At 41.5% G+C, this 19,387-nt stretch overlaps 1 protein-coding gene across 2 annotated transcripts in view; it reads right to left on the reverse strand.

Moving 5' to 3' along the window:
• KCND3 (potassium voltage-gated channel subfamily D member 3) overlaps positions 1-19,387 on the reverse strand; it is a 236,663-nt gene that overhangs the window by 215,678 nt on the left and 1,598 nt on the right. The window lies entirely within an intron of this gene.

Consider the following 19,387-nt stretch of genomic DNA (forward strand, 5'->3'; position numbering starts at 1 on the left):
AATCAGGCTTGCTAAGACTACAATATTGGGCGTGCCAACTAATTTCATCAAACGAAGCACAGCTTCTGATTCACTAGAACTCCTTTTACTTCGTGATGGATGCTAGCTGGACTGTAGAACAGACGGCTGGGCAGCTGTATGTAGGCAGGGATGCGAAAGAGGCACCAAGCAAAAGTTGTGATTGCCTCCTGCGATCCGACCCTGATTCCCCATCTGTACGCCATTCGAGTGGTCTTGCAGGAAGTCTAAAGCAATTATGTATCTTCACAACATGTACATGCCAGAAGCTAAAGATTTCAAATTTCCATTAATTATGGAGAGATCTAACACTGAGCTTGACAAAAGGATATCTCGCTGGTGTAATTCTGGTTGAGAGACAGGGCTTTAAATCTTTCTGAACCAGCAGAACAAGTGAAATGGTCTGACAAAGGAGGAGATGTGTTGGCAATAGTGCTTCGTTGATTCATGCTCTAAGTGGTAAATTAAAGTTCCATTTCCACTGAGTTCAGACACTGATTACTAGGAAAAGGCTCTTGTACAATAAAATAACCGAGGTGCCAGAATGTTAAATGCTTAGCCACCTACTCTGGTTTCTTCTATAAAGAGAGCAAGAAGTGGGAGCTTTGTCAAAGATCTTAAGCAAACTGCTCTGAATAAAAGGTCAAAACGACAGAAAACAGTCAAACTCAAGATTCTCAAAATGAGAGGCTAAATTAAGGGTGAATTCTAAAATTCAAGGCAGAAGAAGAGTAACTAAGCAACAGAATAGGAAATCTTGACCAAGTTTCCTAGCATTTTAGTTTGACTATGGGAAATAGTTTACTTCTGCCAAAAGCAGACTGGAAGGACACGTGGCTGGGTTCTTTCCCTTCAGCTAGAAAACTCTTTTATTATCGTTACTGTAGCACATAGAAACCCTAGTGATGGGCCAGGACCCAATTGTGCTAGGTGCTGTACCAACACAGAACAAAAGATGTATTATTGATTCCAGGTGTCTTCAAATTGCACACTTCTATCCCTCTTAATATACAGCCTACTAATATGGCAACACATGTTGTGACAAGGGCAAGGAAGGACTACAGTGAAATGATCTTAAGTATTTTCCTTGGTACAAACACGATGCAGGGGGACTGAATGACTCAAATGATTGGTTGTTGAGTTAAAACCCATTACCTCAAGGCTTACAGTGTGAATGTAGCTGAACCTGGTAGTAAACGGAAGCTTTTCTCATCTGATGGCTGTGTCCACACAAGGGGAAACTTGATCACTAAGTGTACTTAAAATATGAGACCATGTGTTGGCTATGGTGTAGAAGTGGTACACCTCTACCCCGATATAACGCGACCCGATATAACACGAATTCGGCTATAACGCAGTAAAGCAGTGCTCCGGGGGAGTGGGGCTGCGCACTCCGGCGGATCAAAGCAAGTTCGATATGATGCAGTTTCACCTATAACGCAGTAAGATTTTTTTGGCTCCCGAGGACAGCGTTATATCGAGGTAGAGGTGTATTACAAGGAAAGTTGAATCCAAAAGCAGTCATACCAGCAATATTCAAACTTCAGGGAAACCACAAGTTTTTCCAGATAAATGATAGATTTGCCCCAGATATAATTCTACCAGAGATCAGATAGAAGCACTCACGAGAGCCACCACTGTGGCACACACTGAATAACCAACAGCCATGATTACTTGATTCCAGGAGCCATAACAATCAGTAGGGCCTCTGTTTCAGGGCCCCTACAATATAGGTTTCAGAGCCCAGTAGCTTGATTCTGCAGTGTTGGTTTCTTTAGAAGTGACCGCTCTTTTCGCAGGAGCTTATTGTGGAGGTAGACCTGCCAGATTTCCTAAAGGGTAAAAGCAAAAGCTGATCTGGGTTTTAATTTTACCACAGATGGCAGGCCAAGATTAAAGCAGCAGGCTTCCCTGAGCTATCTAGTCAATGGCTGTCTTTCAGCCTAGCAAGGACGTATGCTCAGAAAATAAGATTGAATAGCTGCCCATTTTAGAGGGGAATTGTTACTTTCCTTGGTACATGAGAGTAAAATATTCTCATCTGTCAACTTGCAACAGAGATATGATCAAACTTAAAATTCAGTTACTGATGATAATCCCCAAAACCAGATCCTAATATCACATACATGAAATCTCCGTATACAATTTCACACGGGGGTGGAGATTCATCCTGTACTTACAGAATCCAATAAAAAATGCTCAGGCATCACTTTATTAAAGCTGTAAACCCTTTTGGTATACAGCTTCTCTAAAAGGCAGAGATTTGAATTCCCATGTTTCTTGCTAACGGTCAACTAGGGCTTTATTGTTCTAACACTAGTACCCTCTGACTAGAGACTTGAATGAAATTACAAATCTCCGTCTTTTTTTGGTTACCCTAACAACTGAAATTCAAATGGTCTGGACTATGGTAGCTGAATGTGGTCTGACGCTAAATTGACTGACTTGCTGTGTGAACCTGGGCAAGTCACTTCTCTTTCTGGGCATCTGTTTTCCTTTCTACTTTTATTTTGCCTATATAGACTGTGCGCTATTTGGTGTAGAGACTCTGAATGCACCTCTGAGATTATACCTGAACCATGCTGAGAGTCCCAAAATTGCCATGTGAAGAACTCCACAGAATTCCCAAGGATCTATTTCAGGACAGAACAAGTTGCTTTCTGAACCTCATTCTCTTGCAGCAGAGGAATGTGTCCTGTGCCACACTGATCTGCCTCACTATTTTGTCCCTTTCTTATCCCAATAACTCTTATTTGATATACAATTCTTTGATATAAAAATCAAGAGACCAAAGAATAAACAGACTATAAATATTCTGTAGAAGAAAAATATAAAATTGACTGCAGTTAGCAAATATTCAGTTTGTGAACTGCTCAAACACACTGAAACAACTCAACTCTTTCTTAGTTAACAAACTGTTATCAAAAGCCTGTAGTCCGCTTTCTCCGCAGGTTAAAAAGAAAAAGCAATGATCTGGAGACCAGGAGTGGTTCTCTAATAACATGGACGTTATGTTGCTTTTGAGTCAACAACTCTGGATGGCTAGTGGCTATCAAGTTTCTCTTTGTGCTGCTGTGTGGGGAGGAAAAAATGGCTTGGAAAGTCAGGATGAAGTTAATTTGGGAACTTAGGTTGTTTGTGGACCTCCTGTCACTTACATGTCAAATTACCTCACTAAGGCTAGGTCTACACTATGGGGGGGGGGGGCGACCTAAGATACGCAACTTCAGCTACGTGAATAGCGTAGCTGAAGTTGCGTATTTTAGGTCGACTTATCTGGCTGTGAGGACGGCAGCGAGTCGACGGCGGCTGTGCCGCCGTCGACTCTGCTTCCGCCTCTTGCCGCGGTGGATTTCCGGAGTCGACGGCAGAGCCATCGGGGATCGATTTTATCGCATCTTCACTAGACGCGATAAGTCGATCCCCAATTGATCGATTGCTACCCGCCGATCCGGCGGGTAGTGAAGACGTGCCCTAAGTATATGCACCATGATAAGGATCTAGTGTTCACAATAGTAACATTGTGTACTACTTGAATTTGGGACACCACTTGTTACTCTGGAAAGGTGACTCAGTGCTTAGGCATACCATGGTACTAGGGGTACCTAAGGAGTAATGGGGTGAAGTTAATAAAGCATGTAGTAGTCTGATTTCTACTAAAGAGAAAAGTTAAGTAAACAGCTGGACTCCCACCATTTCCATTGGGAGTCTCAATTAAACTGCAGAATATACTGTATTGAACACTGCACCAGCCAGAGGTAGGAGGGCAAATGGATACTTGACCTAATACTAGGTCTTTTCCTTTTCAACTTCTATTTATCTATGACGCACACAGTGTGAGACTATAGTGTTCCTGCCAGAACCCTCCTGTTAGCCTTGAGATGCAGCCAAAACCAACCTACATTTCCTCTTACTGCCAAAATAATGAACAGAAGAGCATTCTCAGGGTATTTGCACTGGCAGTATGAAAACAAGTTCTATAGTGTGATATCTCCCTTTATGGTGGTCATGCTACATTAACAATAAATAGATAAATAAACCTAACATCCTCTCAGTTCCTAAGTGAAATTCGGTGGCAACTCTACTCGTGTGTACTTCTGCATGGATTGGTAACAAAAACTGTGATCAGGTGTAAAAAGAACAGGAGTACTTGTGGCACCTTAGAGACTAACAAATTTATTAGAGCATAAGCTTTCGTGGGCTACAACCCACTTCTTCGGATGCATAGGCCCCTTCTTCAAATCTTAAACTATTTTAAGGGCTCTTATAAAGAGGATTCTGATCACTTGTTCTCCATGTCCACAGAAGGTAGAAGTAGTAGGAATGGGCTTAATGTGCAGCAAGGGAGATTTAGGTTAGATATTAAGAAAAATGTTCTAACTATATAGCTTTCTATCTAGAAGTACCAAGGGAGGCTGTGAAATCCCCCTCATTGGAGGTTTTTAAGAACAGTTTAGACAAACATCTGTAACAGTCTAGGTTTACTTGGTCCTGCCTCAACATGGGGGGGATGGACTAGAAGGGACATCAAGAGGTCATCTAGCCCTATGTTTCTATGATGAAATTAAAACAGAATTATGCTGATTTATCCCAGCTAAGCACCTGGCCCAAAATGGCCAAAAAATAACCAAACTATTTTCCAGAATGAAAATAGGACCTGAGGTCTGATTCAGTTCATATTTTGGGAAAAGTTTAGGGCCAATATTTTTTAATCCATTAGAATTGTAAATAAACCTATTAAGTGAGCTGGTCCATGTCCCTATCAGTGCAAGAATCTTCCTGTCACTGGCTGACTGGCCCCTGTGAGATGAAATGGGGCCAACCCCACCCTTACTATATATAATTAGCAGCCTCCCAGCCTGAGAGTCTGGGAGTAAGAGTCAGACGATAGCATGATGGACACCCGAGCTTGATAAAAGGGCAATGAGAATTCAGTTAGCATGAGGAGCTTCAGAATGCATGTTAGATTCCTATGAGAGGCTGTGAGGTAGGGTTTGCAGGGAAGTGCTAGGAGATGGTTCCTGGGAGAAGAGACAGATGAAATCTGCTAGGGAAAAAAAGATCTCCAGGGAGAAAGCCCTGAAAGGCAGCACTCAGCTAAAAGCAAAGAACTCTTTAGGGCCTGGAAGAAGAGTGAAGAGTTGGGAAGAACTTAACGGTAGCCCAGAAGATGGTCTGAAGTATATGTTAGATCCTATGACGATCCGGGGAACTACAGGCCAGTCAGCCTCACCTCAGTCACTGGAAAAATCATGGAGCAGGTCCTCAAGGAATCAATTATGAAACACTTAGAGGAGAGGAAAGTGATCAGGAACAGTCAGCATGGATTCACCAAGGGGAAGTCGTGCCTGACTAACCTAATTGCCTTCTATGATGAGATAACTGGCTCTGTGGATGAGGGGAAAGCAGTGGATGTGATATTCCTTGACTTTAGCAAAGCTTTTGATACGTTCTCCCACAGTATTCTTGCCGCCAAGTTAAAGAAGTATGGGCTGGATGAATGGACTGTAAGGTGGATAGAAAGCTGGCTAGATCGTCGGGCTCAACGGGTAGTGATCAATGGCTCCATGTCTAGTTGGCAGCCGGTTTCAAGCGGAGTGCCCCAAGGGTCGGTCCTGGGGCCGGTTTCGTTTAATATCTTTATTAATGATCTGGAGGATGGTGTGGACTGCACTCTCAGCAAGTTTGCAGAAGACACTAAACTGGGAGGCGTGGTAGATACGCTGGAGGGTAGGGATCAGATACAGAGGGACCTAGACAATTTAGAGGATTGGGCCAAAAAAACCCTGATGAGGTTCAACAAGGACAAGTGCAGAGTCCTGCACTTAGGACGGAAGAATCCCATGCACAGCTACAGACTAGGGACCGAATGGCTAGGTAGCAGTTCTGCAGAAAAGGACCTAGGGGTCACAGTGGACGAGAAGCTGGATATGAGTCAACAGTGTGCTCTTGTTGCCAAGAAGGCTAATGGCATTTTGGGCTGTATAAGTAGGGGCATTGCCAGCAGATCGAGGAATGTGATCGTTCCCCTTTATTCGACATTGGTGAGGCCTCATCTGGAGTACTGTGTCCAGTTTTGGGCCCCACACTACAAGAAGGATGTGGAAATATTGGAAAGAGTCCTGCGGAGGGCAACAAAAATGATTAGGGGTCTGGAGCACATGACTTATGAGGAGAGGCTGAGGGAACTGGGATTGTTTAGTCTCCAGAAGAGAAGAATGAGGGGGGATTTGATAGCTGCTTTCAACTACCTGAGGGGGGGTTCCAAAGAGGATGGAGCTCGGCTGTTCTCAGTGGTGGCAGATGACAGAACAAGGAGCAATGGTCTCAAGTTGCAGTGAGGGAGGTCTAGGTTGGATATTAGGAAACACTATTTCACCAAGAGGGTGGTGAAGCACTGGAATGGTTTACCTAGGGAGGTGGTGGAATCTCCTTCCTTGGAGGTTTTTAAGGCCCGGCTTGACAAAGCCCTGGCTGGGATGATTTAGTTGGGAATTGGTCCTGCTTTGAGCAGGGGGTTGGACTAGATGACCTCCTGTGGTCCCTTCCAACCCTGATATTCTATGATTCTATATCCTGGGGGCACAGAGCAGAAGCAGCTTTTGTTTGCTTGGATGTTTGTTTGAACTTCTAGTTGGACTTCCCTTAGCCTGGGAGGGGTTAAATGTGTTTAGTGAGTTGGCCAGAGAAGCAGTATCACCAACACTGGCCTGTGTGGAGGAGTTTGAGGTGGACCCCACCAGTAGGAATTTGAGGCAGGGATACTGCAGGGCACCCTATGACATGTGGGGTCACTCTAGAGGTAGTGACCATGTTGCACTTCCTCACAGCACGTTTATAGTGTCTTGACTTTTATATTAAACAACACAAACAATAGTGCATCTGGGGACACTTAGTCTCGGTTTTTCTTAGTCATCAGTCTATATTTTTTTCTTAATTTTCTCAGAGCCCTCCTAGCTATATGCCTCCTAACACCCTAAATACTATGCATCTTTAGTATGTGCACACTGTCGCCATGTAACATCTTGGCCAAATTGCAAATGTTGAGCTTTTTTAGGGCCAGATATTCAGCTTGTGTAAATGGGCTTCATTGACTGTTAAGGAATAATGCTAATTGTCGTCAGTTGGTGACCTATCCTGTAGTTATTCCTCATAAATCAAACCCTCTGGGCTTCTAAACAGTTCTTTATTGCTCTCCTCTGAATTCCCTCCAGTTTGTGAATATCTTATTATGAACACTGGCAACATGCTTAGCACAGAGGAAGGCACGGTCCCTGCCCGAAGGAAGCTATGCTCAAAATAAGCTAGGTGGGTGACTTGGTGGGGTAGGTAAGCTTTCAAAAGCACCTTACATGACTTAACATCCAAAGGTGACCTAAAAAGAACAGGAGTACTTGTGGCACCTTAGAGACTAAGGTAATGATGAGACTCGGGCTCCTTACTGCTTGAGTTGCATTTGAGAATGGGACTGATATGTTTGAAGATTTTAGCCAGTTTCCAAGAATCTGCCTGTGCTTCAGTTCATGTGCAGCCATGGATGGGGAAAGATGCCATGCTCCCCTCTAGTACCAATTCCAGGCCAATTAGAGTGGAGCTCAAATATTTTATGGACGTCATACATGAGGATCTGTCACTTCAGTACCGAAAGGGTTAACTTCTATTGAGATCTGGTCACAAAGGTGGTGGAGATCCAGGTCTCCTGGAAAATATTATCACCATTAGTAATGACCACCGCTCTCTTCACACCATCATTCAAATTCAATCCTGACTTCAACTGGGTGAAATACCACAAACAGCAAGGAGGCATAATTAGTTATGACTAATTTGTTGCAGGACATTTAACATTGGTTTCCCCTCCTCCATGTTCTTACTGATAGTGGCTACTGTGTCCCTTATTTTCAAGTGATCTCTGTAAACTAATTACTTTGTACTGGGTCAGTGCTGTTATTAAATTATCATTTTATGAGGCTAAAAATAGCTCAGATTCAGTAAGCAAACCAATCATTTCCCTTTCTCTCCAGTGAGAATACAACATTACGGTTATGAGTTTCTCCTATGCTTGCAATGGTGCAGACAAGAAAGGAAGAAATAAAGAAGCTTTGTAAACTAGGTTAAACCACTTACTATAGACATTTGCCAAGGTTTTCATTGGTGTTCCTGATGGCTGTATTATCATTCACTTAGCAGATACTGTAATTTAGTCTTATTCATAATTTACCATTCACATCATAAAATTTCTTGAGAAGAAAATGACAAGTTGTTCGTTCTTGTTACAAAAAAATTATTTATCAAATCAACAAATAAAAAACCCCACCTCATAGAGATCAGTATTTCCAGTAGGTTAGAAAAGAACTCGGCGGATTTAATAGGTCCATCCAAATACATTTAGCACTAGTAGAGATTTCAGTATTTGGGAGGTGCTGTGGATTATAAATAGTCAAATTGTGATGCATGACTGGGTTTTCATCCATGTAATGCAAAAAAAAAAAAATTCTCCTTGTTTCTGATTGAAAACCAATTTCACAAGCAATATCTGTAAACTCATTAGTGGGAGACAATTCATGTCCATTTCATACAGGATGAAGCTAGAGTCAAGAGAATGAAGCCTCAAGAAAATGAGTTCTTCATATAGTTCTATCAATTTATTGTTCTGATTGGACTTCCTCTGTTAAATTCAAGCTGTTCTTTGGCTTTTTTGCAGTGTAGGAAATAGCAATGGTAATGACATTTTAGAGGCCTGTATTACAAAAGAAGTAGCCCCCATCTCCACCATCTTTCTATCGGCTAGGTTAAATGTGTGAGGCAGCATGCATAGATTTTTTTTTTTCCCAATTCAGTTTAGTGATACTTGGTCAAGTCCTGACACATAATATGATTACATGGACCAAAATGCAATGGGTTCCTGGAGAATCCAGGGAAGAATAGTCCATAAATGATTTGCTATTTTCTGTACTTTTCCTGCTACCTTGAATTTATATAAAGTGAGTGACAGTTAAAATCAGATTTAGTTTCTGTTACTTTCCATCAGAGAAATAACTTCAAACAAATCTTCATTCATGAGGCATATACCTGGCAGTCTTTTACAGGAAATGTGGTCAGTATTCAGTAGGTGTATGCTACTCCATCTGTCAAAGGTCTGCCATTAGGTATTTAACATTCTATTATACTACTTAAATCTGATCCCACTTCTTCCCTGTGGTTGAACAGCAAGAAAAAACCCATCAGCAAATGAACACTGTTGATGTTTTGTTCATTTCTTTTAGGCATTTGGTTAAATGCCATCTCTCATACATGCATCTATAGTGAGTATAGGATACAATCTTGAAACAAGGACAACAACAAAATCCTGCTCCAGCAGCAAGCTGGTGATATCAACAGTAAGACATTCCAGATCTTTCATCACTAATGTGAAGTGACATAAGTCAAGACAATTGGCGTGTGTCAAACAGTCATATGTATGTTCTTCATTTCCTAGTTTTTCTTAATATAAATGGCTGATATTCTTTGGCAACTCTATCTATCACAATATTCTGGGGGTTTCTCACCTTTTGTCATCTAGCTGTACAGCAACATTTTCTGCTGAGCCATTATTAGGACTCCTTCTCTGCTGATTTAGGTACTGATCCAAAACAATCAATGGAAGTCTTTCAAGGTATTTTGCACCATCAATGGGTAGATAGTATCCATAGCTGGGTAGGTAACACCATATTAGGAGACACTTGGAAGGGAATACCTTCATGGGGGAAAAGGCAAATTCAATCTGATTGTACTTTTAATTCTTGACCAGTCTGCTAAGACTGCCAACATCTAATTATTGGGTGTGTAACACTTACCCTCCAGGAACAGGACTGACACTCAGCAAATCATAGGCCACTGGACAATCTCTGTTGATCTAATGAAGAGGTCATTACTGATCTGTGTTGGTTTTGAACCAGTGTGACACTGAGATGAAAATCTGTATCCTATTTTTAATCCCCAGAGGAATCAGGTCCCATTTTTGGCAAGACAAAATTGGAGTCGAGAGAGAGGTGGGGCTAGTAAACTGAAAATCTGATGAAAGATTCCTTTTCCAAACGAAAAATCTTCCAAGAGCCCACTTTGCATTCAGCAAAACACTTTGTCGTGAATTTCAAAATATGTAAAACAGGTCAACTTCGTGAAATTTTGCAGAATCCCCATGGGTGCTGATACTTAAAGCAGCAAAACAGTAATTCATCCCTAAGCAGTGAGAGGGTAGACTCTTTAAAAATAAATAAATAAATAAATAAATAATTTCTTAGCATTGACATGCCTCTGTTACCATTGAGGTCAGCAGTGAAACTCTAGAAGCAGAGCAAGGCCAATACTGACTGCTTTTGAAGGTACCATCCATAGTGTTTAAGAAGCAGAGGATATTGTACCATAAGAACTCAGTTTCCCATATTGCTGAGCAAATAATTTGCCTCACGTAAACTTATCTGATTAAATCTCATTTTTGCCTGGAGAATATCTGATAAGGTAGCAATTTCCTCCAATTTATTCAATTTTTTCCCATAAATTAAGTTTTTCCCTTTCTGGATTGATGACTGGCAGGTCAGTGCATCAGTATTAGGCACCTGGCATGCAAAATTCAAGTTGTATTTGCTTGTCATTTTTTCAGACAAATTCAGTCTTGACATGTGCTGAGCACTCCAGACACAATCTAGCAAAACATGTAAGTACATGCTTAGCTTTAAGCACAGAATCATAGAAATGTAGGGCTGGAAGGGCCCTCGAAAGGTCAAGTCCAGCCCACTGCATTGACTCGGCCAAGTAAACCTACCATTTCTGACAGGTGTCTTTCCAATCTGTTCTTAAAAACCTCCAGTGTTGGGGATTCAGCAACTTACCTTGGAAGCCTGTTCTGGAGCTTAACTATCCTTAGAAAGGTTTTTCTAATATCTAACCTAAATCTTCCTTGCTGCAGATGAAGCCCATTACTTCTTGTCCTACCATCAATGGACGTGGAGAACAATTGAACGCCATCGTCTTTATAACAGCCCTTCACATATTTGAAGACTGTCAGTCCCCCTTCCCCCTGACAAAGTCCCTGCCAATGTGACCTAAGGGAAAATTCCTTCCTGATCCCAAATTTAGTGAGAGTCAGCCTTTTTTCTCAAGACTAAAGATGCCCAGTTTTTAACATTTTTTTCCCATAAGTCAGGTTTTCTAAACCTTTTATCATTTTTGTTACTCTCATCTCCAATTTGTCCACATCTTTCCTAAACTGTGGCACCCAGAATTGGACACAGTACTCCAGCTGAGTCTTCACCAGTGCCAAGCAGAGTAGGATAATTACCTCCCATGTCTTACTTACAATACTCCTTTTGGTAGATTAGCCTTTTTCACAACTGCATCACATTGACTCATTCATTTTGTGATCCACTATGTGCCCCAGATGCTTCAGCAGTACTACCACTTAGCCAGTTATTTCCCATTTTGTAGTTATGCAATTGATTTTTTTTCTTCCTAAGTGAAGTACTTTACGCTTGTCTTTATTGATTTTCATATCTTTGATTCAGGACAATTCTCCAGTTTCTCAGGTTGTTTTGAATTCTAATCCTGACCTCCAAAGTGCTTGCAACTCCACCCTTCTTGGTGTCATCTGCACATTTTATAAACATACATCCACTCCATTATCCAAGTCACTAATGGGGGGGGGGGGGGGGGAATTGAACAGTACTGGATCCAGGACTGACCCCTATGGGCTCCACCAGATACACCCTCCTACTTGGACGGCAAACCATTGATAACTACTCTTTGGATATGGTCTTTCAACCAGTTGTGCACTAATTTAATCTAGACCACATTTCCCTAGTTTGCTTATGAGAATGCCATTTGGGACTGTACCACAAGCATTACTATAATCAAGAAATACCTTGATTACTGCTTCCCCTCTTGTCCACTAAGCAAGTAACCCTTTCAAAAAAGGAAATTAGGTTGGTTTGACATGATTTGTTTTTGACAAATCCATGCTGGCTAGTCTTTGTACCCCATCATCCTTATCCTCATAAGCATGTGAGTATCCTCATTGATAGCCATGAATGCTCAGCACCTTGTAAAACTGAGCTCTAAATCATCACACAAGCATTTCTGGCATGAACTTGTGCGTATCATTTGAGAATTTGGTTTCTGTGGATCCACTCGAATGTTAATGAAAGAAAAATATTAAAAGACCACAACTGAAGCAAATTCACTTTATGTTCACAGAGAATATTGGGCAGTATTCATCCAGACCTTCTCTCCCACCATGCTTATTTTCAGAGAGGCCTGAGACAATTAGTTATTTAACTTTTCAGTGGGAACTGGGGGTTAGGATTTCCAGCATCACCCAAATGAGTTAGAATCATTGACTTTCCACTGGGACTTGTGCTCCTAACTCACATTGGCCACTTTGAAAATTCCAATCCATATTCTCTGTCCAGGGAAAGCTTGCAGATACCATGATGCATGCAATATGAAAACCTATTAGCATAGAACAGAATGTAGGCCAGGGCATGTTTTTATTTGTACTAATCACTCAAAATGTATCCAGTTGGATCAAATGGATTAACATAAGAGTGCACATTCAGGATCTCTGCATTTGAAAAAAATTGCTGTCTTCACTGAACAGCTAAAAAAAACAACTTAACTTGAAAAGCTAGACTGTTATGGATGAAAATTGCTCTGATGTATTTAAAATCCCATGAAATGGGAATGGTACTCTACCCGCAGTGTCTGTCTCCACTCAAAAATAAAATGCTACTTAAAAGTAAATAACATGTTAACACAACAATGCCATTTATAACAATTGAACTGCCTGAATATAGATATAAAACTGCCTGGATATTGCTAGCTGGCTTGAGCATTGTAGCGCCAAGAACTGAAGAAGAGGCTTGTCTCCAAATATTAATACTAAGGAGCCAGAACTGTGCCCACAGCATTGGTTTAACTGTGCTGCCATTGTGGAAGTGGATGGTCTAGGTCAGCATCTCATACAGGAAAAAGACAGGGTTGTGGCAAAACTCATATTTATTTTTAATGATGTTTGACAAAAGGGTGAAGTTGCTGTCAGCGGTCTGTAGAGTTTCTGCCTGAAGTGGGTAGCTGATTTGGAATTAATTTTGAATAGTTGTTTCCATAATTCAGATTGATTTAAGATGCACCCAAGAATAACACTTTCATTACAAAACCTCCTGAGCAAAATTAAAATCATGCTAAATTAAAAACAGCCTCTCTTAAACCAGGGCTGATGAGCACAGCTGAGGGATGAGGGATGCAGGGTCAGTATAATTTGATTCCTTTTGTTTTCTTCCCTGCTGCATGCAAACTGCTATTGAATCCAAAAAGATGGGTACACTTGCTATGCAAAGAAGCATGCAAGTCATCCTGGATTTCTCAAAACTCTGGCACCTGATTGAGAAATAATACCACCAAAAGTACTCTTTAATATTAGTGCCCCTTCAATGAGACCACATTTTTTTGGTTTATTTTTATTGTGTATTTCCTTATGGGCCAGACTGGAATCTCAGTTAGCCCAATGTAGTTCTGCAGTGACACTACTGGAGATACAATGTGGTCGCTGAGATTTATTAGCATTAACTTCCCACCCCTTGTATGGCTTTTAAGGGAAGCCCCCGTTGACACCTACAAAACCCAGGTTTCAGAGTAGCAGCCGTGTTAGTCTGTATCCGCAAAAAGAACAGGAGTACTTGTGGCACCTTAGAGACTAACAAATTTATTAGAGCATAAGCTTTCGTGGGCTACAACCCACTTCTTCGGATGCATATAGAGTGAAACATATATTGAGGAGATATATATACACACACATACAGAGAGCATGAACAGATATATATACACACACATACAGAGGCCTCTCAGAGTTGGTAAGACAACTCCCACCTGTTCATGCTCTCTGTATGTGTGTGTATATATATCTCCTCAATATATGTTTCACTCTATATGCATCCGAAGAAGTGGGTTGTAGCCCATGAAAGCTTATGCTCTAATAAATTTGTTAGTCTCTAAGGTGCCACAAGTACTCCTGTTCTTTCTACAAAACCCAGATGATCTGATCCAAAGTCCAGTGCAATCAATGGAAAACTCCCATTTATTTCATAAGCTTTGTGTCAGGAGTTAAATATTCAGTAGTACAACTGGTGGATTCTGATGGATGCACCTAGGAAAGGCAACCATCAGAGCAGGAACGTAGTGCTTGGACGTACCCAGAATGAATACATGTAGGCTGGAAATTAGAGGACTGTTTCCAACCATTGGAGGAGTTATGTTCTGGAATAGCTTCCCAGTGGGAGTTGTGAGGTAAACTATCTGATTAGTTTTATGATGGAGCATCAGCCAGTCACCTGCCAGGATCAGGAAGGGATTCCCTCCCACCCCCCACCCCCAATGTAATCTTTTTATCTCCTTCCTCTGAAGCTTGTGGGATGGCCACATTGGGACATGGTACACTGGACAGGCCACTGCTCTGAGGTGGCACTGAGAATTCTCTCAGGAGCTTGGCAGGTGGGTCTTGCTCACCTGCTCAGTCTGATCACTAAATTTGGGGTCAGGAAGGAATTTCCCCCTAGGTTGCATTGGCAGGGACTTTGCAAGTTAGGAGATGGTTAATCTTCCTCTACAGCGTGCAGTGCAAGTCACTTGCTAGGATCATCTAGGTATATTTGACCAAATCAGTTCTCGCTTTCTGCAGGAGCCATGGGCTTTGGTGCACCTCAGTGCCCCCTATTCTCTGCCTGTGGCACACAATAGTTGTCTTCCAAGGGCTGTGATGCTTGGATCTAATTCTGGTTGTTGTGCTTGGTGTGTGGGTGGTGGTGTTGGCCTGTGACAAGCAGGAGGTCTGATTAAATGAGACGGTCTCTTCTGCCCTGAAACTCTGTGAGCCCACTTCATGGTGGGTGTAGTGCACATGAAGCATTCAGTAGCAGCAGCCAGGAAATTAAAAAGTTACACACTCGAACTTACTTTAAGGGGGCCAAATCCTTATCACTCTATCAAAGTCAATGGAGACACACCAGCATAAAACTGGTGTTACAGAGCAGAGAGTCAGGCCTGTGAATTTAACAGCCATCTTTATGGGGATGGAGGTGGGGGAAGGATGTTTCTTTCAAAACAAAAAACTGGACTACCGCTATTCATTACCAAGGGATAAAAGGAGGTGCAAGGTCCTAGCAGGTGTAAAGTGGTGTAACTTTGGCTTCCATGGAACTACTTTGACTTACATCAGTTGATCTAGCTTTCTTCAGTAGTATTAATGCTAGTCAACTAGAACATATGTTAATGCTTTTCAAAGCCTGGCTTGGTTGGTTTGTTTTTTAAATAAACCTTCCTATTCATCTAAAGTGAGCTTATAGTTGAATATTTTACTAACATGAGAAGTTCTTGCGCATTCTAAATTCAGTTTATAAACCAATCTGTTAACAATGAGTTTCCAAGATTGCAAAATTACTCAATTACCTGGATTAAATGGGCAAAAGAGATTTTTCTTTGCTAATTCTTTTTTTAAACACATGATTTCTTCTGGTCAAAACCTATTTCAAATGCTAATTAGAATTTTAAATGCAACTGAGCAAATAATTATAAAATGCTTTATAAAAGCTCTGAGCGCTGTTCAGAGGCAAGCAGCTAACTGGCACATCACTTATGTGGGCAAAATGCTGGCATATGCCACACATAGATATTTTGACTGGGATTTTTGGCGACATCAGTCAGGTAGGGAATTGCAAATACCCTAATTAGTAACAAGTTCATTCCCAACAGAGCCAAATGACTCCTAACTTCAGTGCACCTGGGAAAGAGAAATCCTCGGAGGCTTTGCATGGTTCAGCTGCGGTAATGGAGTCTGAGGCAAGAAATCAAAAAATAAATTGTAAATAGAAAACAAGAACAAAGAAGCAATTTCTCCATGGCCCTCCCTACAATGCCTTAAAAATCAATGACCATTAGACAGGATGGGCAGGGGTGGTGTCCCTAGCTTCTGTTTGCCAAAGCTGGGAATGGGCAACAGGGGATGGGTCACTTGATGATTACCTGTTCTGTTCATTCCCTCTGAAGCACCTGGCACTGGCCACTGTCAGAAGACAGGATACTGGGCTAGACGGACCATTGGTCTGACCCAGTATGATGGTTCTTATGATGATGTTGTGTCTAAATAGCCGAATCATTTTTTAACTTCAGGAACTCAAACCAAGAATCCCTGTCTCTCATCTTTGGGTGTCTTAGGGGGAGAGGCAGAAAGTTGTCTATACGAGCTGTCTTAAATCTTCCAGATGTACACCTCAATATAGATGGATTCTCAAGTGGAATAGAGAGTATGGACAATGGGGGGACATGGCTAGGGCACCCCACACCTCTACAATACATGGCTATTGGAATGGCTCTAGTAGCCAGAGGCAACTTAGAACAGCCTGCAAACTGTATGGAATGCGCATTATCAACATCATTCAATCTTAATAGCATTTATCTCATAGCTTAAAACTGGGTTATCCTACCCCCCCCCCCAGAAAAACACAACCCAGTATTACTATAGCAAAATAAACTAAGGCAGTTCTGTCCCAGCCTCATTTGGGTGCATAGCAGCAAACTAGAAAATGTGGGTAAGATTTGCATACATGGGTGCTGAATGGAATTTGGGACCCCAAGTTAGGTACCTAAACTGAGAAGTTGGTGGCTTTTTCTGCAAGGGAGCATTGCATAACTACACAACATTATGTCAAAGTAGTAGCAATCCGAGGTTCACATTATGAAGTGCCAGCAGAACATGACACTATGACTCTGTTTCCAGTGGTTAAAGTAGACTGAAACTTAAGGAGGCCCCCTCATTACAGAAACCAAAGACAAGGGGGCACGGGCCGCACGGTGGGGCCTCATTGTACCCCAGGCAACGGAGAGGAGCAGGAGCTCCCTTCTGCTTTTATCAGAGAAGGGGGAGCTGTGATGGATAATCTCAGTCAAAGTTTCAGTGTGGAAGGTAGAAATGAGCTGAAACCCATGGCTTCATCTCTAACCTCACTTTGTGTGTGCATGAAATAACATTCACAGATGTGTTGCAATGGTTGTGCCTGCCATCCACTGGCCAGAAAGTGGAGCTGACATGTCCAAGGGGCCTTGTCTCATTCCAGGTCTTGCTGTGTATGCATCTTGCAAGTCACCACAGCTGAGACTTGAACGGTGCCCTAAAGACCTGCTCCCCCAAATGAGCTCCAAAGGTGCCTTTCTGAAGCTGATCCAGAAGTTCTGCAGAGCACGTCTTGGGTGAAAGTTGCTCTTTGAGCTACACAGAGTAATGACTCCTTTCTCTCTAGCACAAGACTCAAGCAAGCAATTGTAGAGCAACAAAGGTTGTTGGGTCTTAGATACCATTAAGTCACATTATAAACAAGATGATGATAGATGGGGTGAGAGCACAGGTTTCTGTCCTCAAGATGTCATCCAGTGTTTTGATCTCATGAGATATGACACAACGCTTTAAAAACTATATCACAGTAATCTAGCTAATTTCAATTCAAATCTACACAAAAAACAGTACTAGAGGTTTAGGCTTTATCTCTTTGGTAATATTTTACACACAGCTGCCGTTGCTTAAATAGAACTTTCCTGCTAAAACTTACAAAGTCCCATTTCAATTCTCTGTAATTTTTTTATTCTTGTCAGCCAGTTTAAAGCACTCATTCAGCTATAATTTCTATGATTACTGTAGACTGAGAACACTTTAAAGTATTCAGAAAGTCTGTTTTGACTATCATTATATGCAGAAAGAAAAGGTACTACATGCAAGAGGCCATTTCATTCAGATGAACAAAACTAATTGTACTATAAAGCCTTATGTACATTTTGTCATAAAGTAGTTTGTGTTAGGGAAGGCAAAGGCAAAGAAATGCAGAGTACATGTACCAGATACATGTGTGTCTGCATAATTTTTAAAATTCCAAAACAAAACACCCCACTGCACCCAATTCTCACAGGAACAGAATGAGAGAAGAAATCCATGACTGATATTAGTCATCTTGTTTAATGCACAACTGGAAGGCCCTCAGATACTATGGTGAAGAGCACAGTATAGGAAATTCTATAGAGTAGAATATAAAGGACCATCATTTCAAAATTGGGAGCTGAAAGTTATATACCTAAGTATAGTTTTAGGAGCTTAAATGGTCATTTTATTCCATTGAAATCAATAGGGGAAAGATGCTCAGAACCTTTGAAAATAAGGCCACTTTTATTTAGATGCCTAAGAACGGATAGAGGAGCCTAACTTTTGTCACCCACGTTTGAAATTTGGCCTGACGGGTATAACTGCAGCTTGTGTAGATATACCCCAGCTAGCTTTACCCTTGGTAGATTATGAAGAGCTGTGAAGATATAGCCGCACAGGCATCACCATAGGCTGGCTATATGAGCACTTACTTGGAGTTCAGGGTGGACTTGTATAGCCCTCAGTGGAGCTCAGGCTGCCCTGGCTTCACTGCTCCAGTCCCTGAGGTAAGGAGATTAGAGCCAGCTCGAGTACAGCAGTCGCTCCCCGGGAGTGCAGTGTAAAGGTACCGATAGACTACAGTGATGCTCAAGAAGGGGGAAAAGTCTACTTTGGTTCCTCTGGCATCATTCTGTTTGCAGATATGTTTTACATTTAGTTTGCAAAAAAAAAATCCAGAGTTTACAATTGCTTCATGCTATCCGCTTTCCTGACAGCTGAATTATAATAATTTTAAAGTCATTGGTTTTGTTCGTACTTAATAGGCATAGGGAAGTGTTTAAATGCAAAAGCAGTTCAGTGGGACATCTGGTCACCAGACTATAAAAGAGAATTCTCTAAGGCCAAATATTAAAAACTCTGAATTTTCCAGTAGGAAACATCTCCCTAAGTACATGTAAACTCAGCATATGAGTGTGAATTATGAAAAGATTGCTTTAGTTTATGCAACTTTAGCCCCTGGAAGCAGCAACCTCTAAAAGCTTACTTTATTTGGTATAATCCTGTCAGAGGATTTGGCTATTCTTCATTTCCCTTTATGAAGGTTTCCGTTCTGAGCACCAGAAACACAAATCTATAACCTTAGCAGAAACAGCCGTAATATCAACAGGAGAGAAATTAAATATGAGCAAGAGTCCTCCAGGCTATATTTCCCATGCTTGTCATATCACATTGGCACCTGTCTGTATGATCTCTTCAAATATTGCAACTGCTACAGCATTATTTTTATGATTATTAAACTCACAAGTAGACACAGCAAAGAGGGCCATTTCCTGTTCAGTTAACAAACCATGTCCTGTAGGTCACTGAATACCTTCAGTAAGGCGATTATCTGTAATGCCTGCTTGAGTTAGCAAACCTGTAATGCCCATTTGCAAG

This window comes from Terrapene carolina, unplaced genomic scaffold (genome assembly GCF_002925995.2).
Source record: "Terrapene carolina triunguis isolate 2854851 unplaced genomic scaffold, T_m_triunguis-2.0 Scaffold926, whole genome shotgun sequence".
Lineage (NCBI taxonomy): Eukaryota > Metazoa > Chordata > Testudines > Emydidae > Terrapene > Terrapene triunguis.